This window comes from Notechis scutatus, chromosome 2 (genome assembly GCF_049901735.1).
Source record: "Notechis scutatus isolate UNSWTSFEM ecotype Mainland chromosome 2, rNotScu1.2, whole genome shotgun sequence".
NCBI classification, from domain to species: Eukaryota; Metazoa; Chordata; class Lepidosauria; order Squamata; family Elapidae; genus Notechis; species Notechis scutatus.
The window spans coordinates 160,350,867-160,378,234 of record NC_142010.1 but is presented as its reverse complement, the minus strand read 5'-3'; positions in this window follow the sequence as shown (position 1 = coordinate 160,378,234).

Below are 27,368 nucleotides of genomic sequence, written 5' to 3'. Positions count from 1 at the left end.
AATGCCTTTCTTTTGAGGATTCAATTTTCCCGCTGGGAGAGCTCCGGCGCAAGGATACAGCCAACTGCTTGAAAGCTAGATCTTTTTATTTTTCAGGAAGGCGGGGGACAGCGAGAAGTCTGCGTTCCTGGGCTAGCTAGCTTCTTATGGTAAGTCCCTGGTTTTTTATACCCTTTTCTCCCTTTGTAAGTTGATTTTGTGTGAATGTTTGTATTTGTGCTTAATGTTTCAAAACCTGTTTGAGTTTGTCTTTATTCCTGCCGGAGGGCAAACTTCGCAGGGTGGCCAGATTGTATTATTGGTTTTCTGTAATCTCTTTTAGCTTTAAGATAGTTTTTCATATTTGTTCTGTGACAATCTCCTGTCTGTCCCTTTTGTAATTTATATTTTGTGTCTTTTGTCTGTTTGTTTTGCTTATTTGGTATGTCCTGTGTTTGTAAGGGTTTTCTGAATTATCTTTTGTTTCCTTTTTTTATTTGTCTAGTTTTCTTAATTACTTAGGCTTTTGTCTATAGGGATTCTTTAATACCTTTTTTATTTGATTCCTTTTCCTATGTAAGTTTGTTTTAAGGCTGACCTGATGTTCCCCTTGGGCTTTTCCTGTTTTTGTGACACTACTGTCTCTGTGAAGTTCCCTTTCCACAATCCTTCATTTATTTTTTTTAGAGGGCGGTCTCTGATTGAGTGTCTAGGTATACTTGGTATTCGTGATCAATCTGGATCATCATCATGGCCGCCTGTCTCCCCTTTGATTTTCTCTTCTGAGAGGGGATACAGGCCTTTAGGCAGCTAAGGCAGGGTGGTATGCATCAACAGAGACAACACATGAGGGCTCCAAAGACACAAATAGTGACTATGGTTGTTGTAAGGATTTTGAGCCAATGGAAATCTGGTATCCACGAGAAGAGCCATGAAAAGTCTAGGAATGATTGCTCATGACCAATATTTTGAGCTAGCTCTTTCAGGTGGTGGATGTTTCTCTCTACGAGTCCTGAGGTTTCGTCTAGGTTGAAGCAACACATCCCGTGGAATGTTTCGCAGCCATAATTATGCTTCAAGAGGAGGAAGTCTATTGCTGCCCTGTTCTCCAGGGTGGCTTCTCTGACCTCCCTCAGTTCTCTGTTAAGGGCATCCAGGGCATGGGAGGTTGAATTCAAGCCTTTTGCTGGGGTACATGCTAGGCTATTCAAATTTCTAGAATTTCGCACTGCCAATCCAGGTACCCCACTAGGGATATTGCCAATGAGACATATTCTGCTTTGGTGAGAAGGGAGACTTTGGAGTCACAGTCTGAGTCTAGGGTTTGGAAGGCTCTCCTGTGCCGTCTCTGTAAGGATGGCATAAGCATGATTAACCTTCCCAAGGTGCAAGGGCCATTGGTGGCATTTGCAGGAAGGTATGAGTAGGCTTTTAAGCCACAAAGGAAAAACCACCCTGGTGGGAGCTTCAGGTAACTATATGAGAATGATATGGTCTCTGTGTAGTTGCATGTTAGTTCTGTGTTGCTAAGGCTGGTGCATTCTGTGACCCTAGGTGTGCTGCACCCAGTGACATTAAAGCATCTCTCAGAGGTGGTTACTGCAGCAATGTGTAGGGTGTACATGGTGTTGTCTTTGGTTTTTGTAGAGTGGTCGCAGCTAAAAATGCTTTCGTAGGAGTCAGGAAGGTTTCTAAATGTGGTGTAGTTAATGATGTTATGTGGTCTAGTTGCCACTCCCATTAGGCATGTGGTTAAGATGTCCTTGACTAATTTCCCTCCTGCTAAGCAAAAGTTAGTGGTGTTGAATATTTCCCTTGCTAAATATTCCCATACGTTTCCTTTCTCTGGGATAAGCTTTGGTTCCAGGAACGCAGTTGCTTGTGTTACAAGTGTTACAATTGTTACAGATAATAATACATAGTATATATTGCATTTCATGTTTCCCATTGCTAGATTCCTTTTCTTCCCTCCCCCCCCCTTTAGTACAATGTAAAAAAAAGGTATAGGTGAAGTCTCAAAAATTGCTAAAAGATATGGCTGAAGTCTCTTCCTTGTTAAAAAAATATGAAGAAAAGGGGAAAAAAGAAAAAAATGTTGGGGTTTTGTAGCGGGGTATCTGTTAAATCGGAGCGGGGTAGTTCAGCGTCATGCACTAAATGGAGGCAATCATGGAGATTACCTTCCTCCTGTTCTGTGGGGAGCAGGGTAGCTGGGTTTAGAGTATTACATCTCTCAAACGTAATGTGATCAGATGTAAAAAGCTCAGCTTCATATTGAGCCAAACGCTGCTGAGTGAAGGCTTGTGTCTGGCTCTTTAAGAGAATCGCAAAAACTTCATTGGGGACTTTCAGCAATAGTGGATGTCCTTAGATCGTTTCACAAGTTCAACTGTAGCCACTACGGCTCTTAAGCAGGGGACAGCCCCTTGAGCTACTGTGAAAGGTCCTAGTTCTACTGTTACGTTGTGGGTAAATTCTACAAGGATTATTTCCCCCCCCTCCCATTATGCTATCCCAAGCCCCTTCAGCCACTGAAGCTTTATATGGTGGTTCAGTAATTAATGAGGAGGTGGCTCCAGTATCAACTAAGCAATTGTATTTTTTCCTCCTATAAGAATGGTGACAATGGGTTCCCCTTCAGGGCCGTTTTTTAGGGGAATAGCCAGCCCGTTAAAGGTAGCCATGAATTCAGTGTTTTCATTCTTATGTTCTAGTCAGGAAAGGGGCAGGTCATTTTCCCTTCTTTGCTCCCATTGAGGTCCATTGTTATGATTTATTTGAGGAAAAGGAGCGCTGGGTGGTGCATGATGATTAAAGCTTTGTTGTTCGGTGTAATGGACTGGATTATTGCCTGGCTTCATGTTTCTAGGTGGTGGGTGATACCGGTTGCGGAAAAGGTGTTGCCTACATTGCCTGCTGAAATGCCCTTCCTGTCCGCACCTATAACAATGCTGACATTTGCCTTGCGACCATCCTGCTTTATCGCAATGCCAGCATTTCTTTGAATTATAGGGGGTTTTACCTGGCATTTGTCTGGCATCGTGTTTCATTACAGCAAACATTTTTAAGTCCTCCTGTCTTTCTATCCTCCTCTTTCTATCTTTCTCCTCCTCTTTCAGTTTGTCTCTTTGATCATAGACAAAGTTAGTGATCCTGCGCAACTCTGCTATTTCTAGGGTTGGCCAGTTAGAGATGGTGGTGGAAATGCTCTTTAATATCCATGGTGGACTGGTCCACGAAGGCTGAAGCTAAAATCTTTTGGTCCTTCAGGCAGCTAAGGTCTAGATGGGCATATGCAATAGCTGCTTCTGACAGGCGGACCCAAAAGGCATCAGGGCTTTCCTTTTTCTCTTTGTGTTGTTTTTTTGAAATTCTGACCAGTTTAAAGGCTTTTTACCTATTTCCTTTAAAGCTTCTAGTAAGTTTTTTTTTTTTTTTTTTGCTCTTGTGTATTCATCCCAGTGATTGGTATCATTGTAGTCCCAGTCAGGACGATGTACTGGCCATGCGCATCGCTGGGGCTGCCTGTCCAGGGATAGTTGGTAGTTTAGCTATTTGGTCTGTTTTTTCAAATGGTTTTAATAGTTCATCTTTAGTTAGAAAGACTTGTAGCAGTTGGTCATATCACCCCAGGATGGATTATGGCTGTCTATAATAGATTTCAGGGTTTGAATTACTGTTTGAGGATCAGTCCTGAAAGCTGGGGTATCCTTTTTCCAGATGACCAAATCAGAGGCAGAGAAGGGAGTGTGGGTTAAAACGTATTCTAATTGTCCCCTATTTCTGCCTGGCACTGGTTTGCTTAAAAGGGGAGCCATAATCCGTGCCTCAGTCTTTCCTTCCAGGGAATGGGTTTCAGGTTTTTCCTGATCTTTTCCCTTGGTCAGGTCTTTGGTCCTAGCCATTTCAGCCCAGCAGTACCAATAGGGTATTTGGCTGGGTTTAATGCGTGTTCTAAGTGCTTTCAGGGTTTTATAATCTAAAGTACCGCTATCAGGCCAAATTTGTCTACCCGTGTCATCTTGCAATAAAGCCCACTTTTTGCAAATTCTTTTTGCTTCTTTTTTATGCATTCCAGTCAGTACAGGCACTTGCCTTTTGTCCCAAGCTTCAACTAATTTATCCAAGGGGGTCTCTTCCATTGCCCTCGAGCTACAACTTCCCATATTCCCTGCCTGATGTGGGGATTACTTTGGTTTAGCCGGGCTACAGCCGTCAATTTTCAGAAAAAAAAGGTCCGGAAAGGACTCCGGTTTCCCTACACACGGAGTACAGGCCCCTTTCTTTTAGGGAAACTCAGCCATCAGTTTTAAGACCCCCCTAAAAAACGGGGATCTCAGAGGACCGTCTGCCCCCTAGCAGCTCTGGTACGGGCTCCTCCCTACACTCAGCTGTCAGTTTTCAGATCTCCCTTAAAGGTGGGGATCTGGAAGGACCTTTTCTGCTTTTGAGACAAACTATTTCCAATTTTGTTTGCCAGCAGCCAGTACAGGCCCCTTCTAAATGCACAGGGCTTTGCTTGCGGGATGCACCGGGAATATTTTTCCTCTGCTTTTTTATTTCCTAACACCAGTTCCTTTTGCAGCCCGCTCGGTTTTTCTTACGTCCTTCAGAAGAACTCACACTCCGTGATCACCCCTTGCGTTCCCAAATCCAGCTGGTCACGGCTCGTGTTTGAACTAGCAGCTGGCTGGGGTGCGGCTGGCAATCACGGAGGAGGTGAGGTCCTGCTGTTTCCGCAGAGAAACACCTGGTCCACTCATGCTTCCACTCCCCTCACTAGTAAGATTATAAATTTGAAGCGGTACTCACCTGCTTTCAAGCAGCTGTTGAGCGGAAAAGCCCAAGGACTCCCTTTACTACCCTATACCTTCCAGGCTGGGTCCGTGGATGTTGTCCCTGGACAAAGAAGGTTCATGCCAGCTGGGTTTGGATCCGTGGGCTCGGTCCGGTGGCAGGGTTGGCTGGAAAACCTTCGTGGTCGCCAATTGTAGAAAGGTGTCAAAATGCCTTTCTTTCGAGGATTTGATTTTCCCGCTGGGAGAGCTCCGGCGCAAGGATACAGACAACTGCTTGAAAGCTGGATCTTTTTATTTTTCAGGAAGGCGGGGGACAGCGAGAAGTCTGCGTTCCTGGGCTAGCTAGCTTCTTATGGTAAGTCCCTGGTTTTTTATACCCTTTTCTCCCTTTGTAAGTTGATTTTGTGTGAATGTTTGTATTTGTGCTTAATGTTTCAAAACCTGTTTGAGTTTGTCTTTATTCCCGCCGGAGGGCAAACTTCGCAGGGTGGCCAGATTGTATTATTGGTTTTCTGTAATCTCTTTTAGCTTTAAGATAGTTTTTCATATTTGTTCTGTGGCAATCTCCTGTCTGTCCCTTTTGTAATTTATATTTTGTGTCTTTTGTCTGTTTGTTTTGCTTATTTGGTATGTCCTGTGTTTGTAAGGGTTTCCTTTTGTTTCCTTTTTTTATTTGTCTAGTTTTCTTAATTACTTAGGCTTTTGTCTATAGGGATTCTTTAATACCTTTTTTATTTGATTCCTTTTCCTATGTAAGTTTGTTTTATGGCTGACCTGATGTTCGCCTTGGGCTTTTCCTGTTTTTGTGACACTATTGTCTTTGTGAAGTTCCCTTTCCACAACACCAAATACAATGTTGCAATCTAAAAGAAACAAACCGCTTGCTCAGCACTTACCAAAAGAGAAAAACCAGATAACACAGCCACCGATCGGGATTCCCTGCCCTGCCTCCAAGGGAATTAATTCCCAAATAATAGGAATCACATAGCCCACCCGAACTTCCCTGGGCTGCCCCGATGGGATTACCTCTCAAAATAGAAACTAAACAAAAGAAGTACATCTTGAGGCAGGAAGGAAAACTCTGGACAAATAATTAGAACAAAAGAAAAAAACCCATCAATTTGCATTGCCTGAGGGTAGAAAAAACGTATAAAACCACAACTCAGGACCCCAGGAGACCAACTTGCAAGGCAGGAACGCTGAATGTCACTTTTGCTGTCACTATATTGCCTTCCTGTAATAAACCTGCTTTTCGGTAGCTCACTGTCTTCCAATCTTTTATCGTAGGCTTCTCCCAGCTGGAATGGACCAGGATTTTACTTCCAACAATGTGTAGCTAAAAATCAGTCTATATTTAGTGCACATCTGACTTTGGGTTCCAACTTTAGGCGATATTTATGGCTGCTTATTTTGTTGCTACTACTAATAAAGAAATAAATGAGAAATCATCATTTTTATAATTATTTCTGAAGAGGTGTGTGTGTAAAAGGCAGCAGTGATCACTGATCATAACAGCACAAGAACAGGCACTAAGCACCAGATCCATAGAAGCAAGGATTTACCACACTAGATAGAACCCAAGGGGTCAGTATCTCTCAGCTGAAAGATGTATGGACTTTAACTCCCAGAATTAGAGCTAGGAATCTGTGGGAGTTCCCGATCCAGAAGGACAGGCAGGGATTAGTTTTTAGTTTACTTTATTGTCATTGCACTTTGTACAATGAAATCAAACACCATCTTCAGTGCACGACCATGACAATGACCATGACCATGACCATGAAACCATTAGATAACAAATCAGAAAGCAGTCTTGGCTAGGAAAGATTTTTGTGCCAATACTTGCACAAAATAACAAACTCTCTTGGTTTGTTAATTTTATTTGCATTTTAAGTGTTTATTTTTCAATTAATTAATTGTAGTTATGAAAATATCAGCCATTCTTTTATATATACAGTATAATATCTTTTTTATAGACTGTCATTTTCAAATCTACTTTCAGCTCAGTTTTTCTTGTCTGGTGAAACTTGTTCCTCTTCCATAATATCTTTTAAACACTAACTATATGTCAGACACTCTTAAAAGTACCTGAATGGCACCGATCTCCGCTCCTCACCCACTTTCTTCACTTGCTAGTCTTCTGTTATGAACTAACAAACGTATTTAATAAAGTTTAACAACCTTAATTGAAAAGCAGGCTCGTAATCCTGCACTTTTGATTGGTCCGTGAATAGCAAGCCAGGATTGGTCCTTATGGAGCAATCTGATTGGCTATTAGCGGAACGTCTCCCATTGGGTACAATTTAAACGTTTAAACGGAAGTCATTGGTTAATGGGACAGCAGCCAGCCCTATAAAAGAGCTGTTGCTGCCCAGGGTTTTTGCTCTGTTCCTGATCGTTAATAAAGAGTTGAAGTTCACTGTTCACAGCCTCGTCTCCGTTCCTTGCGCCCATGCTCAGAACTTAACACTGGCGACGAGGGTGGGATACGGAGACATCAGAGCTGACTGAGCACTACAGAGCAACGAACAGAGCATGTGGCTGAAGAAGCACCAACAACGGCAAGATGTCCGGTGGTGCCATACCACCCGCTCCATTTGACCCGGCTAACGAAGACTGGGACTCGTATATGGATCGGTTCCAGATGTTTCTGGAGACCAACAACTTAAAAGACGCTATGACTGGCAAGAAGCGAGCAATATTCCTAACCCATTGTGGGCCTGCCGTTTTTAAGATGGCGAAAGCACTTGCCAAAACGGCTGAGGTGAAGTCAATGGATTGGGACACCCTTGCGCCCATCCTACGAGCCCACTATGCACCCGCCGTGCCAACTCTGGTTCGAAGACACGAATTTTACCAGAGGGACCAACGGAAAGGCGAGAGCGTTGCAGATTTCATCGCTGACCTCCGGAACCTGGGTGGCCTCTGTGGGTTTTCAAACCTCGAGGAAGCCTTGCGAGACCGCATAGTTCTGGGATTAGATGACGACACGGTGCAGAGCAAGATCATGGCAAAGGGGGACATCGATCTTGCCGATGCCATCACAGATGCTACTGCAGCAGAAGCAACCAGGAAGTCGGCCGCCCGAATGCTCCGCACCAACGCACCGCTCCGTAAACTCGCAAATGATATCTCGCCTCGTCCAGAGAGGCCCTTAATGACGGCACACCATGAGGACCTCGAATCCACATCAGATAGTGAAGAAGAAGAGGTCAACCGGCTCCGGTCCGAACGTGACCAACGAGAACAACGAACCCAAAGATTACCACGCCAATGCGCTGGTTGCAGGGCAAACCACCCGTGATCAGATTGCAAATTCCTCGACGCGCTCTGCCGTTCCTGTGGGAAAAGAGGCCACATCGCAAAGGTCTGTAGAAGCAAGCAAGGACCCAGTTCAAGCCAGAGGGAGAATAATTACCACCAGACCACAGTAAATCGTCCTGTGAGCCGGGATCACCTGAACCACCAATGGAACAACCACTCCTACAGAAATAAAGCACCTGCCACTTCAACGAGACGAGAAGAGACACACCAAACCATTACCATCGGCCACGCTTCATCCTTAGATGCAAGAAAGATCCGAGTAAGGGTCACCATCGAGAACCAACCTTGCGTGATGGAAGTTGACTCAGGGTCGTCCCTCTCGATGGTTTCCTGGAAGACCCTCAAACAGCTAATCCCTTCCATCCGTCATCAGGATCTCAGCCCCCAAAGAATCATACTCAAAGATTACCAGGGCAACAGAATTCCAGTCGTCGGCTCCAGCCTAGTCCAAGTCTTCTTCAAAAATCGTACTGCATCACTACCACTGACCGTCGTCGATCGCGACCGGCCTAGTTTGTTAGGCCTACAATGGTTCGCCCCGCTCGGGATAGAGGTAGCCGGCGTTCACCGAGCCAAGAGCGACAACTGGGAGGAGTCTCTCGTCCAAGAATTCCAGGACGTTTTTTCAGAAGAGCTAGGCAAGTACAAGGGGACCCCAATATCGTTTAGCCTTAATCCCGAAGTAACTCCCATCCGCCTTAAGCCTCATCGGGTGCTGTTTGCACTCAAACCAAAGATCAACGAGCAGCTCGATAAATTAATAGCCCAGGGTGTTTTAGAACCAACCGACCATGCCCGTTGGGAAACCCCAATAGTAATACCCATCAAACCGAATGGGTCGCTAAGAATTTGTGGAGATTACCGGGCCACTTTGAACCATGCACTTCAACAGAGTGCTTACCCGGTGCCGGTGGTTCAACATCTTCTCCACTCCCTGGGTGGCGGGAAGATATTCGCTAAATTGGATTTAGCGCAGGCATACCAACAGTTACCCGTAGATGCGGAAACTGCGGAAGCACAAACTATCGTTACGCACAGAGGCGCCTTTAAGTGCAATAGACTCCAATTCGGAGTGAGTGTAGCCCCAGGAATTTTTCAAAGCCTGATGGAGAGACTTTTACAAGGCATAAAAGGAGTCGTGCCATATTTTGATGATGTGTTAATTGCCGCCCCGAATAGAGAAGTTTTAGAAAGGCGTCTAAGAACGGTTCTCCAAAAATTCAAAGACGCCGGCCTCAAGGTTAAAAAAAATAAATGTCAACTGTGTACTGAAAGGGTGGAGTTCCTTGGATACCTTCTCGATAGTCAAGGAATCTATCCCTCTGAGAATAAGCTAAAAGCAATAAAAAAGGCCCCGACACCTAAGAATGGAACAGACCTCCAAGCCTTCCTGGGGCTCATTAACTTTTACAACATCTTTTTGCCCCAGAAGGCGACCGTAGCTGAGCCCCTACACAGACTTCTCGACAAAGGAGCAACCTGGGTCTGGGGACATCGAGAGGAACGCGCTTTCCGACAAGTGAAAGACTTACTAACTTCCGACGCTGTATTAATGCAGTATAATGAGACTTTACCTTTGACTATTACATGTGACGCTTCACCGTTTGGAGCAGGAGCAGTTTTAAGTCATGTATTACCAAACGGAAATGAAGCGCCTATTGCGTTTTTCTCACGTACATTATCAAGGGCCGAAAGGAACTATAGCCAACTCGATAAAGAGGCTCTTGCTGTTGTATCATCTGTAAAGCGTTTTCATGAATACGTGTATGGACGACCATTTACTATCATTACGGATCACAAACCATTGCTTGGTATTATAGCAGGAGACAAACCAATCCCCTATATATTATCGCCAAGAATGACTCGCTGGTCAGAGTTCCTAGCTGCCTACAATTATCTACTGCAACATCGCCCGGGGAAAGCCATTCCCCACGCTGACGCTTTAAGCCGTTCCCCACTTCCGGAAGCCGTCAATGACCCAGCTCCAACCCTCACAACACTCCAAATTGAAACGCTACACTCGCCGCCACTCACGGCAAGAGACATCGCTATCGAAACTAAGCAGGATCCTGTCTTAGCACGAGTTCTCAGCTGGGTCGAACGAGGATGGCCACTCGACCAACTCCACGACAACTTCGTGCCGTTCAAAAACCGGCAAACAGAACTTTTCTCCCAGAAGGGCTGCATTCTCTGGGGAGATAGAGTCGTCGTCCCAGAGAGGCTACAACAAACAGTTTTAAAAGTACTGCATGATGGACATCAGGGCATTGTGCGTATGAAAGCGCTCGCACGGAGCTACGCGTAGTGGCCGGGCATCAACAAACAAATCAAAGCCTGGGTAACCACGTGCCGGAAGTGCCAAGACGTCAGCAACGCCCCACCTAAAGCGACGCCAACCGAGTGGGAAACCCCTCGGGGTCCGTGGTCCCGCATCCACATTGATTTTGCAGGACCCACCAAAGGACACACTTTTCTACTAACAGTAGATGCCTATTCCAACTTGCTAGAAATACATAAAATGAAGACAACCACAATGACTGAGTCAGTCATTAACAAACTGAACAAATTGTTCGCAACGCATGGACTACCAGACGTTTTAGTTTCTGATAACGGGCCCCAGTTCACTGCTCTGCTTTTTGTACAGTACCTAGCAGACCGGGGCATCCGCCATGCGCTAACCTCGCCGGCACACCCTGCGGCCAATGGAAGGGCGGAGCGAATGGTACAATTCGTCAAAAAAACACTACAAAAAATGGATTCTGGAGACATCGACGACAAGCTGAACCGGATCCTGCTTCTTCAACACATCACCCCACACAGCGTCACGAATAAAACGCCTGCAGAACTGTTAATGGGACGAAAACTTCGCTCCCACCTCGACCGTCTACATCCTTCTTATTCACCAGAAAAACCCTTCGGGTCTAGCGGGAAGTGCCGCGAATTCAAGGTAGGCGACTTGGTGTTTGCTAAAAATTTCTCCGGCGACCCACTGTGGGTTCCTGCAACCATTACCCAACCCACCGGCCCCAGATCCTACCGCCTACAGACTAATGACGGGAGAACTTGGAAACGTCATATAGATCAGCTTCGCTCCAGATTGCCACCCATTTCCCGTGACTCCCCTTATTCGCAAACTGAGGGGGGAGGGGATATCGAGGGGCCCGAAAACAGAATAGATAATGACGTAATCAGGGAAACCCAGCATCCAACCCCACGTAGCACGCAAACTGAAGAAGAATCAGGGAGCGGGGTAGCTTCGCCGCGGGGAAATACCACGAGGGAGGCAAGCCCACGGAACCCGGAAGTAACTCTTGGGGACTGGGATAACAACAATGACAGCCATTCCGAGTCCTCCCGTACCGAAACGGAACCAATCGTACCAGAAAGACTTGAAAGCGTTCCACCGGAATCAGACTGCAGACAGAAACCGGTGGAACAGCGAAAATCAAACAGGCAGGTGAAACGACCTGCATATCTACGCGACTATATCACCACATCCCTCAAACGGAACCTAGGGGGGAGGGGTGTTATGAACTAACATAAACGTATTTAATAAAGTTTAACAACCTTAATTGAAAAGCAGGCTCGTAATCCTGCACTTTTGATTGGTCCGTGAATAGCAAGCCAGGATTGGTCCTTATGGAGCAATCTGATTGGCTATTAGTGGAACGTTTGACTACCATGCTGACTGTATCAAAAGTAAGCCACACAACCCGCAACTCAGCTTTAACCCTCAACCACAACCCTACCTCAACCGATCCACCATCACCCAAGACTAGGCATGCACGCCCCTAACTACCTCAATTCCAACTACTACTGGCCTTAAATGCAAACTACTCAATGCAAGAAGCCTCGTGAATAAAATACCTGAATTTTTCCTCCTACTAAATATGGCTAAATTTGACATTATATGTGTCTGTGAAACATGGCTCAATGCATCTCTCCCTGACTCCATTACCACAGTAAGGGACTATCATGTTTACCGATCAGATCGTGAAATTCGTAGAGGAGGTGGTGTTGCTATCTTCTATAAAAAGTCCTTACATCTAAAAAATATCCAAGTTACCCAGGAGTTTGCTCTTCCTGAGACCATCATCTGTGAACTATCCTTAAATATCACAATTCGATTCTTACTATGTTACAGAGCACCTGATTATGACATCGAACATGTAAACAAGCTAAATACATTACTAACATGGGCTGCATCCTGCCCATACCCTTTTATCTTTCTTGGTGATTTCAATCTACCTCATATGGACTGGACCCTAAATGAATGTACAACTGAAATCATACACACAACCTTCTACAATGCTATTACAAATCTGGGACTGGAACAACTAGTAACCAACAACACTAGACTAAACAACTGCCTCGATCTCATCTTCTGCAATAGTTTGAATTTAATTTACGGAATACAAACTAAAGAACCCTTTTCCAGCAGTGACCACAATATGATTGACTTTTGTCTCAACATATGCCCACACAAAAATCACCACAATGATGTAATCCCCAATTGTAACTTCAAAAAAGGCAACTATGATCTTATAGACAACGATCTCTCATCCCTTGATTGGCAATCTCTATTCACTGGATGCAATACTGTTGAAGACCATTACAACATATTTTTACTTGAAGTCAAAAGAGTCATCAAACTATATGTACCAACAACAACTCCCAAAACAAAACAAAAAAGCAGATTACCCATAACAATAAGGAAACTTCAATCCAAAAAGAGATCACTCTGGCGGAAAAACAAATCTGGTCACGTTGCCAATTTCAAAAGCCGATACAAAAATTTATGCCACCAGATAAAGACCGAATGCATCAATTATCACATTAAACAAGAGGAAAACCTTCTAAGCACCAATTCCACCCGTGCTTTTTACAATTTTGTAAACAACAAACTAAAAGACTCAAGGTCTATCCCACCCCTGAAAGGACCTGATGGTAAAGACTGCAACGACGACACCACTAAAGCCAACATCTTTAACACATTCTTCAGCTCAGTATTTGTAAACAGCAATGGATCATGCCCAGTATTTCCTAGCCGTACCACAGATAACAACAATGATCTAATACATATCGATTTTACAGAAGACAATGTTGAAAAAGCACTACGCAATCTAAAACCATCTCTATCTATTGGACCTGATGGAATATGTGCCTACTTCTTAAAAAAGCTATCCACTGCCATAGCCAAACCTCTAAGCATAATCTTTGAAAAATCTTTCAGGACCAGCTCCTTGCCTAACCTATGGTCACAAGCCACAGTCATCCCCATCTTCAAAAAGGGAGACCCAAGCCTAGTTGAAAATTACAGACCAATCTCCTTATGCTGCGTCACCTGTAAAGTCATGGAATCAATTATTAACCAATCCATCATCCTCCACTTAGAGACAAACAACCTACTCTCCAATAAACAATTTGGTTTCAGAAAAAAACTATCCTGTAATCTGCAACTCTTACACTGCAAAAACATATGGACGACACAACTCGACCAGGGCAAAGCAATAGACGCAATCTACATAGACTTCTGTAAAGCCTTTGATTCAGTGGTACACGACAAACTACTCCTAAAAATACATAAATAAATAAATAAATAACTAAATAAATAAATAAAAAATAAAAATAAAAATCCTATAAATAAAATCCTATGGTATCTCTGGACAACTGATTAACTGGATAGAAGCATTCCTGGCAAACAGACAACAAATGGTCAAAATTGGGAGCGTCCTATCAAATTCTGTACCTGTCAATAGTGGTGTCCCCCAAGGCAGTGTTCTAGGACCAACTCTCTTCATACTCTACATAAATGACCTCTGTGATCATATTAAGAGCAATTGCGTTCTTTTCGCTGATGATGTAAAGCTGTTCAATACCACAGACAATACTGCTACCCTACAAAAAGATCTTGACTATGTATCAGAATGGTCAAACAAATGGCAACTTCAAATCTCAACAAATAAATGCTCTGTCTTACATATTGGCAAAAAAAAAATCAGAAAATAAAATACAAGCTGAATAGTCAAGATCTTGTTGATGACCCAAGCTCTGTAAAGGACCTTGGGATACTCACCTCTAATGATCTAAGTGCTAGAGCCCACTGCAACTACATAGCCAAAAAGGCATTAAGAGTTGTTAACCTAATCCTATGTAGCTTTTTCTCTGGTAATATCACACTACTAACCAGAGCATACAAAACATTTGCTAGACCAATACTCGAATACAGTTCATCAGTCTGGAACCCACATTACGTATCTGATATTAGCACAATTGAGAAAGTCCAGAAATATTTCACAAGAAGAGTTCTCCACTCCTCTACTCGTTGTAGAATACCTTATGCCACCAGACTTGAAATTCTAGAACTAGAAAACCTTGAATTACGCCGTCTTCGGTCTGATTTAAGCATGGTATATAAAATCATACATTGCAATGTCCTACCTGTCAATGAATACTTCAGCTTCAACCATAACAACACAAGAGCACACAATAGATACAAACTCAAAGTTAACCGCACCAAACTTGATTGCAGGAAATACGACTTCAGCAATAGAGTGGTCAATGTCTGGAATACTCTACCCGATTCTGTAGTTTCTTCCCCAAACCCCAAAAACTTTAACCTTAGACTGTCTACTATTGACCTCACCCCTTTCCTAAGAGGTCTGTAGGGGGCGTGCATAAGCGCACCAACGTGCCTACCGTCCCTGTCCTATTGTTTCTCTTATTCTTCTTTTATTTTTCTTATATGTACCCATTTCATGTATTCACAACTATGTATACACTTATACTTATTATCTTGTAAACAATTGGCAAATCAAATAAATAAATAAATAAATAAATAAACGTCTCCCATTGGGTACAATTTAAACATTTCAACGGAAGTCATTGGTTAATGGGACAGCAGCCAGCCCTATAAAAGAGCTGTTGCTGCCCAGGGTTTTTGCTCTGTTCCTGATCGTTAATAAAGAGTTGAAGTTCACTGTTCACAGCCTCGTCTCCGTTCCTTGCGCCCATGCTCAGAACTTAACATCTTCACCACTCAATTTTTGGTAAGTTGCCCTGTCCAGAGACTATGTGATTCCCACCCACCCCCATGCTCTGACAGTGAGAGCAATCAACCCATGAAACAGAAGTTTTATTCAGAAGTTGTGGGAGCTTCACCACTGGAGGCTTTCAAGAAGAGACTGGACTGTCATCAATCAGAACTGGTGTATGGTCTCCTGCTTGGGCAGGGCGGGGGTTGGACTAGATGACCTACAAGGTCCGTTTGTTAATCTGTTAAAATAAGGAAAGGAGAGGAAACTGGAGCCTATACAGGCTGACCTGGTGTCAGGACAGCTGGGCTTCTCCCCTCCAGTACCCACCCCTTCAGACAGAGTCCACTTGACAGGTGGAAATTGGTCCGGGGAAGAAAAGCTGCCTGGATTATTTTAAAATAGTTGAAATTCAGATATTTTTTCTCTTCCCAAATAAAATTTGGCTGTTGTTTTGGGGTGTTTCAAAACATCCGGCTGGACACAACTCTACTTCATCACCCTATACTACACATAGGGACTATTCAGAGGGCTGAAAAAAGTGAATTATGACCTGTCCTCAACTTATGACTGGTCCTCACATTTATGACCATAGCAGCATTCTTAGAAACCATGTCACTCATTTCACAACTGTGGTGCTTCACTTCACCACAGTGACAAGATAGGTCGTAAAACGGGGGCAAAACTCACTTTGAACAAACATCTCACTTAAGCAACAGAAATTTTGGGCTCAGTTGTGGTCATGAGTTGAGGACTAGCTGAGTTTTATTTCCCTACACATATACAGAGGGCTGAAATAAATGAATTATGACCTGTCCTCATACTTATGACCGGTCACACATATGACCTTGCACCTAGCCACACCCACCCGGTCACATGACATCATAGCCATACCCACAGAACTGGTAGTAAAAAAAATTAAATCCCATCATTGTATTTAACACTTCCAATGTCAACATGAATAGTAAAGGGGACAATGGACATCCCTGTCTTGTGCCTTTTTTGACTTTCTGTTATGTCCCCATTTAAAATCACATTTGCAGTCTGTTTAGTATATATTGCCTTGATCATATTAATAATTTTTTCATCAAATTCCATATATTTTAGTTGCAATATTGTAAACTGCCAATTTACATTATCAAATGCTTTCTGTGCATCTAAAAAGATTGGCGCCATTTGTTTTTCAGGATGAGCTTCATAATATTTCAATGTATTCAAAATTATTCTCATATTATTTTTAATTTGTCTCTTAGGCAAAAATCCATTTTGATCTGAATGTATAAATTCATTCAAAAATCTCTTTAATATTTCAGCTATTATTGATGCATAAATTTTATAATCTACATTTAGAAGTGAGATTGGTCTATAATTTGCAATAAATCTGCATCTTCTTTTGGTATAAGTGTAATATTTGCTTCCATCCAGGGTTTTGGTATCTTAGCCTCTAACAAGACTTCCATCATTGACAGTCCTAGGGTATCTTGTAATTGTTTGTAAACTTCCGCCATTCCAGTCATCTGGTCCTGGTGTTTGATTGTTCTTCTGTTTCTTAATTGCTGCACTTAGTTCAAACATTGATATCTTTTCATTTAACATTGTTCTTACTACTTCAGGTACTTTAGGCAGCCTGGTTTCTTCCAAATATTGTTTTATTTCATCCTCTGATATTTCTTCTTGATCGAACAGATTTTCATAATAGTTCTGGATTATTTTCTTTTTGTTATCATTTTGTTGCTGAAACATAACCTTCTCATCTACCAGACTTTGTATCTGTTTCTTTTCTTTCTCCTTTTTTAATTTATATGCCAGCCACCTCCCTGGTTTGTTAGCATTTTCAAAGAAATTTTGTTTTACACTTTTAATTTTTGTGTGCCAATTCTTCTTTTTCAATTAAGCTCAATTTACTTTTTATTATTTCCATTTGATTTTTAAAATTCCTTTTTTTGGTTCTTTCTGTAGCCCTGATTCTAGTCCCTTATGCTCTTCTTCTTCCAGTGTCTTTTGATGTTGTTTCTTTTTCTTATTTTTTCTTCCTGTATCCTGTATGACTAATCCTCAGAAAAATGCCTTACATTCATTTTGCAGTGAGGTCTCTTCCTTTCTGTTCTCCCCTCCCTCTCCCTCCCTCCTTCCCTCCCCCTCTCTCCTCCCCAATATATTTGATTCTATTTCTATTTCTTGTACATTAGTACTTAACTCAAGTGACATTCATGCTGTCAGATCTGTGTATCTGTCATTTCTTCAATAGAAGAAGAAAAGGGGGGGAGATTGATAAAGAAATCCTTCTTGATGTAACCTGAATATATTTAATCATATTGAATTTGTATAACCTACACATGATACAATGGAGGGATGAAACCTAGATGACCGAAACCTATCATCTCTGGGAGAGATAGCCAGGAGATGAAGAGACCATAAAAATTCCACAGTGAGATGTGCCCTGGGAAACTGGAAAAGATCATTCTAAAAAGGGGGTGGGGGAATTAGGTATGCCCTAGGAAACTCTGAAAAAGATCGTTCTAAAAAGGGGGTGGAGGGAATTAACATGTTGGCTCTTTGTTTTACTAAATACACATCAAGATAAGGGGAGGGGTTTTAAACTCCCTTATCTATCTCTGCATGCCTGAGAGACTTTAGACGCTGCTTTTAACTCCTACATGAATTGTCTCATCTCAACAAATGATTCCTTTTGATACATTTTGATACGTTTGATACATTTTGATAAGTTCATTCTAGTTGATTGAATGGTAAAAGTTCTGTAGCCTGACATAAAGCAGTGTCTACAATAGAGGTCAGCCCAGAGAGGAATTTTTTTTTTAAAAAAAAAAACTTCACTCTACCGAGGGGACCCTGCAAAAAAGGAAAATGTCTGAGTACAGCAAGGACCAAGGGAAAGCCGAATGCTGGGGAGAAACGTCGACAGTTACTCAGCCAGATACTGACTCGGTGCACACCATCGAAGATAGCAAAGCTGCCTATGAAACCTCCACAAAGCCCCGGTGGTCTATAGGTGTAGGAAAGAGAGACAGCTGGGACGGAAGAACCAGGGGAGTAACCCTCACCTGGGGTAATCGTAAACCCGGATGGAAATTAGAGCTGGAGGCCCTATCGGATCAGGAAGAATGGGGTGAGGAGCCACCGGCTGATGACCAACTGAGACAGTACATAAATCACCTCATGAGGGAAGCCTTGGAGAACCTCGAAGTGAGGGATGCACCAGGATGCCAACGCAGGAGAGCCAGGGAACCAGAAAATGAGATAACCCAAGCCGCCACCCCGGATTTAGCTGAGAATGATCGGGCAGCGGGACAAGCTGAAGAACCAGCAACCATACCAGGTACCCGACCCCTAACCACCCCAGAACAGGGGATTAACCCTGGCCAACCCAGAGACATACAACTGCAAAGGAAGGTCCCACCCCTGGGTGTAAAATTTGATGGGGACCCCCAGAAACTGGGATTTTTCCTGGTGCAAGTACTCACCTACATGCAAGAATACAGGCGAAATTTCCCAAGCCAGGGATCCCGAGTACAAGTCGTCACCCTGGCCCTTGAAGGGACAGCAGCCAGATGGATGGTGACGCTCCACAACGTCAATGCCCCAGAATTAAGGAACCTCAACTGCTTCATGACAGTCCTATGTCACTGCTTCGAAGACCCTCTTGCTGATAGAAAAGCCCGAGACTGCATCAGAATCCAAAAGCAAGGCCGTCGCCCAGTAGCTGAATACACCGAGAAATTTTGTGACCTGGCCAGCCGAGTCGACTGGCCAGAGGATATTTATTTATTTATTTATTTATTTGATTTATATTGCCGTCTACTCGCCCATGGCGACTCAAGGCTGCTTACACAATGTAAAATCATATTTAAAACAAAAAATAAAAATAAAAACAATAAGAACTAACAAAAAGAATCAAATAAATTAGTAAAGTACAATAGAACAAAATTTGGGAAGACAAAAAACAAAACAAAACAAAAACAAAAACCAACTCCCACTCCCCCACCCCGACAACAGCAGGTCACATTAGCCATCCCTCTCTGGGTTACCCAGGCCCGCTGGCAAAAACCAGGTCTTCAGTGCCTTTCGGAATAGCATTAATGAGAGGGCCATTTTAATCTCTGGGGGAATTATGTTCCAGAGAGATGGAGCCACCACAGAGAAGACCTTTCTTCTAGGTGTATCTCCATCAGGGGTGGGACCCGCAGCATTCCCTGCCTCCTCGCTCTAATGGGTCGGGTAGATGTCACTGGCAAGAGATGTTTCCTCAGATAACCTGGACCCAAGCCATGAAGGGCTTTAAAGGTGACAACCAGCACCTTGAATTGCACCTGGAAGCAAATTGGCAGCCAATGCAGTTCCTGCAGGAGAAGTGATACATGTACATACTGGGGTCTGCATAAAACCATGTGGGCCTCTACATTTTGCACCAACTGGAGTTTCCGGATGCTGTTCAAGGGCAGCCCCATGTAGAGCGCATTGCAATAATCAGGACGGGAAGTGACCAGGGCATGAGTGACTGTGAGTAGGGACCGCTGATCCAGGAAAGGGCGTAACTGGTGCACAATCCACAATTGCGCAAAGGCCCTCCTGGCCACGACCGCCACCTGCTCTTCAAACAAGAGGTGTGAGTCCAGGAGAACCCCCAGATTATGTACAGGGTCTGTTCGGGGTAGTGCCACTCCATCCAAGACTAAAGGTGGTAATTCTCCCTGAACCAACAAACCCCAGATCCACAGCCACTGTCTTGCATGGGTTTAGTTTCAACCTGTTGCTCCCCATCCAGCCCCTAACAGCCTCCAGGCATTGCGAGAGGGAGGACACAGCAACACTTAACTCACCATGGGCCGAGACATACAGCTGAGTATCTGTTAGGAATAACCAAAGTTACCTAACGTTGTTTGGGTAAATAATATATAAACCATGATAGCAAAGTTTAAATGTGTTTTTCACTTTAAACTCTAAATGATATAATTTGGGTGCGGTTGAGAAACTGCCATAAGAGGGAGCTAGAGAACCTGGATTGCTACTGGATTGATGGTTGATTGTTCTGCGTGTTCCCTGTTGCTGACGTCGAAGGAGGAAAGAGTTTTGAATGCTGCATATCTAATCTACTGTGAGAAGATATTTACTGGACTGATTTATGGATTGACATTGTAAGTTAACTGACCTTTTTTTTGACACTGGATTTTTGCAATTGAACAATCTCTGGACTGAACTGACTGAACACTAGTGAATGATATTTGGACTGTTTGACCCTGCTAAACTCTTAATGGAATAAACTATTCAACTAAGACAGTGTATCCGTTTTTACTGAGTGTGAAAACTAAAAAACGCTTTCTCTCATATTCGCCTGACTGCCTGACTGCTGTGCACATTCTGCTAGGGTATATCCCTAACAGTATCATCAGCATATTGGTGATACCTCAATCCGTGGTGATGGATGAGCTCACCCAGCGGTTTCATATAAATGTTGAACAGGAGCGGAGAGAGTACCGAGCCCTGCAGAACCCCATAAAGCAGTGGGTGAGGGTTGGATCTCTCCCCTCCTATCAACACTGACTGAGAGCTGCCACAGAGGAAGGAAGTGAATCAAGACAGCACAACACTCCCGTCCCCTGAAGCCGTCCCAGGAGAATCCCATGGTCAATGGTATCAAAAGCCGCCAAGAGGCCAAGTAGAGCAAGGATAGATGCACTACCCCATCCCGCTCCCGCCAGAGATCATCCAAAAGTGCAACCAATGCTGTTTCTGTCCCAAATCCAGGCCTGAATCCTGATTGGTAGGGGTTGAGATAATCTGTTTCATCCAGAAACCTCTGGAGCTGCTGCGCGACCAAAAGGGGAAGATTGGAGACAGGTCAGAAATTATCCAACCGGGTGGAGTCCAGTGACGGCTTCTTAAGAAGAGGGCAGACCACAGCCTCCTTAAAGTGCTGGGGCACCATCCCCTCCTGTAGAGAAGCATTAATCACTGCCAAAGTCCACCTGCTTGTCACCTCCTGGGAAGCTTTCACAAGCCAGGCAGGGACATGGGTCTAAAATACAGGTGCTCACGCGCATACTCCCTAGGATCCTGTCCACTTCCTCAGGAACCGGTCCTTAAACACCCAGATCCCGAACAACCTTTTGTCATCCAAGCAGACGCTAGTGATGTTGCAGTTGGAGCAGTCCTCCTCCAAAAGAATGGAAATGGACAATTACAACCATGCGCTTATACATCCAAGAAACTGACGGAAACTGAGCAAAGATGGGCCATATGGGAGAAAGAGGCATATGCTGTGTGGTGGGCAATGCTCACATGGAGTCATTTCCTGGAAGGAAACCAAATCCCCTTTGAAGTATGGACTGATCACAAAAATCTGGAAGCCCTGAGAAATCCACGGAAACTCTCCGAAAAACAAGCAAGGTGGGCTCAATATTTTAAACAGTTTAATTTCACTCTCAAATATTTTCCTGGGAGAAGGAACTTCTTAGCAGATGCACTGTCCAGAAAACTCCAATACAACAGCAAAAAGATTGAGGTTATAAAACCAATGATCCAACCGACCCAACTAGCAGCCGGGCAGAAGAGAAAAAAAAATCATCATGACTGAAGACACATCAATATTTAAGGAGGCACTACTTAAGGACGACTGGCTCCAGGCTAACAAAAACACTTGTTTATTCAAAGATGGACTGGCCTGGGTAGAAAACAAACTTTATGTCCCTGCAAGCCAGAGAATAGATCTCATAAAACTCCAAAATAGCGGGACACTTTGGGTTTGTAAAAACCCTGCACCTCATCAAAAGACAATTTTGGTGGCCATCTCTCAAAAAGGACATTGAAAACTATGTTGCGAGCAGCCCCACCTGTGCTGCTGCAAAGAGAAGACAAGGAAAATCTCCTGGACTTTTACAGACAGTAGCAGACCCTTCTGCACCCTGGAAAGAGATTTCTATGGACTTTATAGTGGAGCTTCCCGAAAGTGCAGTAAATACTGTCATTTGGGTTGTAACTGATCTTTTCTCCTGAGAGCCGTTCGGATCATCCAGAGATTGGGAGGTGCTTCAGTCTACGTCGTTGAAGGCTGAGCTCAATCACTGAGGAACGCTCCGCCCTCCATCACGTGGCTCCCTTGCGTTCCCCAGTTTGCGCTCAGCCTTCGTGAAGTTAGGCTGTGCATTTCTCAACTCCTTGGCCGATTCAAGATCTAGCTTTCAGGTTTGATTTGATTTAAAAAACAGTAATTTTTTCCTTAGCCTACTAGCGCAGGATTTGGGATACAAGGGGAGCGCATTTTTTTCGCCCCCAGGGGGATCGTAGAACGGGCGGCTTTCGCGCTTCGGCGCCAATCCTCCCCCCCCATTCGATCTCTTTCCTTGCCGTTTCTCTCGCCGCGCTTGCAGCGGCTTTACTGATCGCGCTGATACAGCGCCGCTGGTATTCCCCCCCACCGCAAACGCCGCTCGCCCTAAGAAGGGGCGGAAACTTACTGCCTGGCTTCCTCGGCCTCTTTTAGTGCCGGAGAAGGAACCTTTGTTGCCCTGAGCAGCCTGGGACTTTAGGAAAGTGGGCGATCGCCTCTTGGGCGCCTCCACGTGGCGGGCGCCATCTTGATTGAGGCCTCATAGCGCTGCAAAGTAACTGGCCCTAGCATAGGCCTCTCAGCCTGTAGGGCTTTCGGAAATTGGTACCCTTTAATTATTGTTGGCTTCCCGCAGCAGGCTCAGGGCAAGAGATAGCAGCCTATCCCTCCCGGTTGTTGCCTGGGAGCTCCAGCTGCCAGAGGCCTCTTACCAGCCTCAAGCGTTTAATTCAAAAACTTGGCAATTTTTCAATAGTAGAGTAGTAGTAGTAGTAGTAATAATAATAATAATAATAATAATAATAATAATAATAATAATAATAATAATAATAATATTAGAACAATACTATTAACAATAGTTCTAATACTGATAGACATTGGAATATCTGCCTGTATGCAGGTCTAGATATTTCCTCATATATATATGTTTATATTTATACTCACATATAGATAGACCTTCGTGGGTTTATTCCTGTAATTTTTCTCTTATTGATATTGACCCTTAGCATTCCAACTCTAATTGGATTGTTATCCTGCTTGTGCAGAAAAGTATTAAGAATTATTTCAACATCTATATTACAGAATTTATACATCTAAATTCCAAAAGGGGGTGTGGGCCAGCTGAAAGGACACCCGACCTTTGTTGTAGGTCGAACCCTTGGCGAGCCAACCGCCTTAATTGTATTACTGTCCTTTCTTGTACAATGGCAGATGACATTCCCACCAAAGGCCCTTCTTTGAAGGCCAAATCCAAATCCTACCACCTGCGCAAACAGGCTAAGGAAACACCTAAGGAAACACCTAAGGAGACTTCTAAGGCTTCTCAGAGAGACGCCCTACGACATCATAGGGCTCTTGAGAAGGCGGTCTAGAGAGGCACAACCGGTACTTCCAGCACCCTCCGCTCCTTCTACCTCCAGACACCCCCCCTCCTCCAGATTGTTTTTCCGTCTCCAGGCGCAGCCCATCCCAGGGACACCAGGTTCCCGGCCCATCAACCAGACGGACTCCTGAAGCTACATTTACGCCCACGGCCGCTGGTCTACGCCAGGAGGAGGCCCCCACAACCGAGATCCCTGCGCACATACAGGCATGGATGGAACGGGCCATTCGCCAGGGGATAGCAGAGGGCCTTCAACAGATGTCCAGGTCTACTCCCCCCTCACTGGCGCCCGAACACGACCCACCATCAGTCAGGTCCTCGCCTAGATCGGACCCTACTCGTGGTCAGGTACCTTCTCAAGGGGGCAGTCCTCTCCCAGAAAGGGACCCGGAGGAGGCTATAGAGTACCTAGACCAATTTGGGGGGGGAAGAGGAAATGGAATGGGGGTCTATGCAACAAGAGGAGCCCCTATCGGGGGTAGACCCTATGGAGGGGGACATGTCCGAGGATGAAGGTCTCACCCCGGACCAACCCACTGTTGCGGGCCTGTTCAAGCCCCACATGTTTAAATCCCTGTTATTTAAAGCCAGGAACATTTCTGGCCTTTCTGTGCAGCCCTCCTCAGCTCTCCCCTCCCCGGCAGAAGGTCAGGAGGATGCCATCTTTAGTCAACCCGTGGTGGAGGCGGAGGTAATCCCGGCTCCACCCCTATTTCATGACCTGGTCTCAAATCAGTTGAATTCTACTAGGGCCCCTCCCGCTCCATCCAGCCTGGACAGGAGGTTCTTTAACCTCGAGTCAAGCTTCTGTGACTTACTTAACACCCCCGAGGTAGATGAGCCCATCGTTGGGTTGGCCTCCTCGTCCTCCCCCAGTGACCCCCTAGAGGCTTTGAAACCCGAAGACAAGAGGTCCGAGCTCGCCTTATGTAGAGCTCATCAAGCGGACACCTGGGCCATTAGATCGGCTACTGCTGCTTCCTTCTTCACCAGATCTTCAATCCGGTGGCTACGGCAACTGAAGCAACATGTTCCCCCCTCCAACACAAGGGCTCACCGGGACATAGCAAAACTGACGGCCGCGGCAGAATTTTCCGCCGACGCCACCTTCCATGCGGTCAAGTTCTCTGCCTGGGCAATAACGTCCCACGTCACAGCTCGCTGCCTGCTATGGCTTAAATACTGGCAGGCGGACGTTAAAAACAAAGTTAAGCTGGCTACTGCCCCCATAAAAGGGGACAAACTATTTGGCACGGCTCTGGACCCCTTGCTATCTGAAACCCGAAGCAAGAGAAAATTTCTCCCTCCTCTGTTTCGGAGGTCAGAGTCTAGAGCCCCCCAGCCATTTCGGAGAGGCTCCTCCCGCCCTTTCTACCAGTCTCCCTTCCCGCCAAGGTACTCGAGACCCCCCTCCTTCCGACCGTTCCAGCCCCAGGATCGAACCGATCCGGGCGATAGGAACAGGAGGGGCAGCAGCTACAGGCGCCCCTTCAGGGGTTCAGGAGGGAGGCCCTTCCGGCGCAGATAGACCCCGTCCCTCCCTTCCCATCGGCGGATGCCTCAAGCACTTTGCCGACCGATGGGACTCTTCCACCTCTGATACCTGGGTCCGTGATACCATCAGACTTGGTCTCACGCTTGAATTCGAGCGCGCCCCCCCTGACTTTTTTCTGGCATCCCCCCCCTCAAGGGACCCCATCAAACGCAGCCTAATGGATTCAGCAACCCATCATCTTCTCCACATACAGGCCATTCAACCCGTCCCACCCTCCCAGCGGGGGCAGGGTTTCTACTCCCACCTTTTTGTAGTCCCTAAATCCTCCGGAGGATGGAGGGCCATCTTGGACCTTAAACGCCTTAACCGTTATCTGGTCTATCGCAGGTTCAAGATGCACACCCTGCAGTCCATCCTTCTCAGCATCCGGCAGGGGGACTCCATAGACCTTTCCGAGGCCTACCTTCACATTCCAATCCGGCCCTCCCATTTCAAATTCCTCAGGTTCTGCTACAACCATCGCCACTTCCCTTTGGGTTGGCCTCTGCCCCGAGGACCTTCACTAAGGTCCTCGCGGCCCTGGCGGCCCATCTCAGGAATCTCCCGGTCCGCCTCCATTGCTACCTGGATGACATCCTCATCCTCTCTCCCTCCAGACCCCAAGCAGAGAGGGACATCAGAGCTACTCTCTCAGCCCTCCAAGACCATGGCTTCCTAGTTAATTGGCAAAAGAGCCAACTATCCCCATCTACAAGGATCTCCCACTTGGGGGATGTCATTGACTCAGTGCAGGGTAAGGTGTTCCTCTCCCCCGAGAGATTCCTTAGTGTCCAGGAAGCCGTCAGGGACATCAGACGATCCAGGAAGGTAACAATTTTAGAATTGTCCAAATTACTGGGTAAAATGGTTTCTTGTATCTCCATTGTTCCATGGGCCTGTTTACACACTAGATCCCTACAATGGTTCCTGCTCCCGTTCCAGCGGACCGGCAGAAGCAATTCAAAGGCCACAGTCAAGGTACCTCCAAGAGTCCTCACATCTCTCCTCTGGTGGACCAGCCCCACCATCAACAAGGGTCACTTCATCAAGGAGCCCCAACGCCTCACCCTCACCACAGATGCCAGCCTGTCCGGATGGGGCGCTCACATCCTCTCGCTCTCAACTCAGGGCACATGGTCTCAGGTAGAACGGGGGTGCAGTATAAACTGGTTGGAACTCCACGCTATCCTCCTGGCCCTACGCAATTTCCTCCCCCATGTCCTCATACTCAAGGACAATGTCACCGCCAAGGCTCACGTCAACCGACAGGGGGGCACACAGTCTATCCATTTGATGAGAGAGGCCGAACGCCTCTGCCGTTGGGCAGAGCGCAATCTCCTCTCCCTCAGAGCCGAACACATCTCAGGGGACTCAAACACCCAAGCGGATTGGCTAAGCAGGACCACGGTGGACCAGTCCGAGTGGCGCATCCACCCATCACTATTCAGGGAGGCGACCAGAATGTTCGGTCTCCCGTTAGTAGACCTCTTCGCCTCCCCGCTCAACACGCAACTCCCCAGGTTTTTCTCCAGGTACCCCTCCCACGGGGCCGAGAATCACGATGCCCTCCGTTGCCCCTGGCCCACAGGGCTCCTATATGCCTTCCCGCCTCTAGCCCTGGTTCCCAGAGTTCTCCAGAAGCTCATCTCCGAGAGAGCAGAGCTGATTCTAGTGGCACCCTTCTGGCCCAGGCGCCCCTGGTTTGCGGACCTCCGCAACTTATCGGTGGCCCCTCCCTGGAGAATCCCCCCGAACAGGATATCCCTCTCCCAGGGGCCCCTCCAACACCCAGACCCTCAGTGGCTCCAGTTAGCCGTTTGGAGGTTGAGCGGGAACGCTTAAAGAAGGAACTGATTTCTGACCAGGTTATCGATACCATTTTAGCCGCCAGGCGGCCTTCAACAACCCGCATATACAACGCCACTTGGAATGGATTCTGCAAGTGGTGTCATAGTCTCCAGGTCAACCCGCTGTCACCTTCCATAGCTCAGGTCTTGGAATTTCTCCAAGAGGGCCTGAGGAAAGGGCTTTCCCCCAACACCCTGAGGCATCAGGTCGCAGTTCTATCTAGTCATTGACTGTGATAACCTGGGTTCCCTTTCCCACCACCCCTGTATTCGGGCATTCCTCAGGGGGGCCACTAACCTGTGTCCCCCAACCATACACCGATACCCTACCTGGGACCTTAACAAGGTCCTGGTATCCCTGACTAAGCAACCCTTTGAGCCCCTCAGGGAAGCCTCTCTCCAGTTCC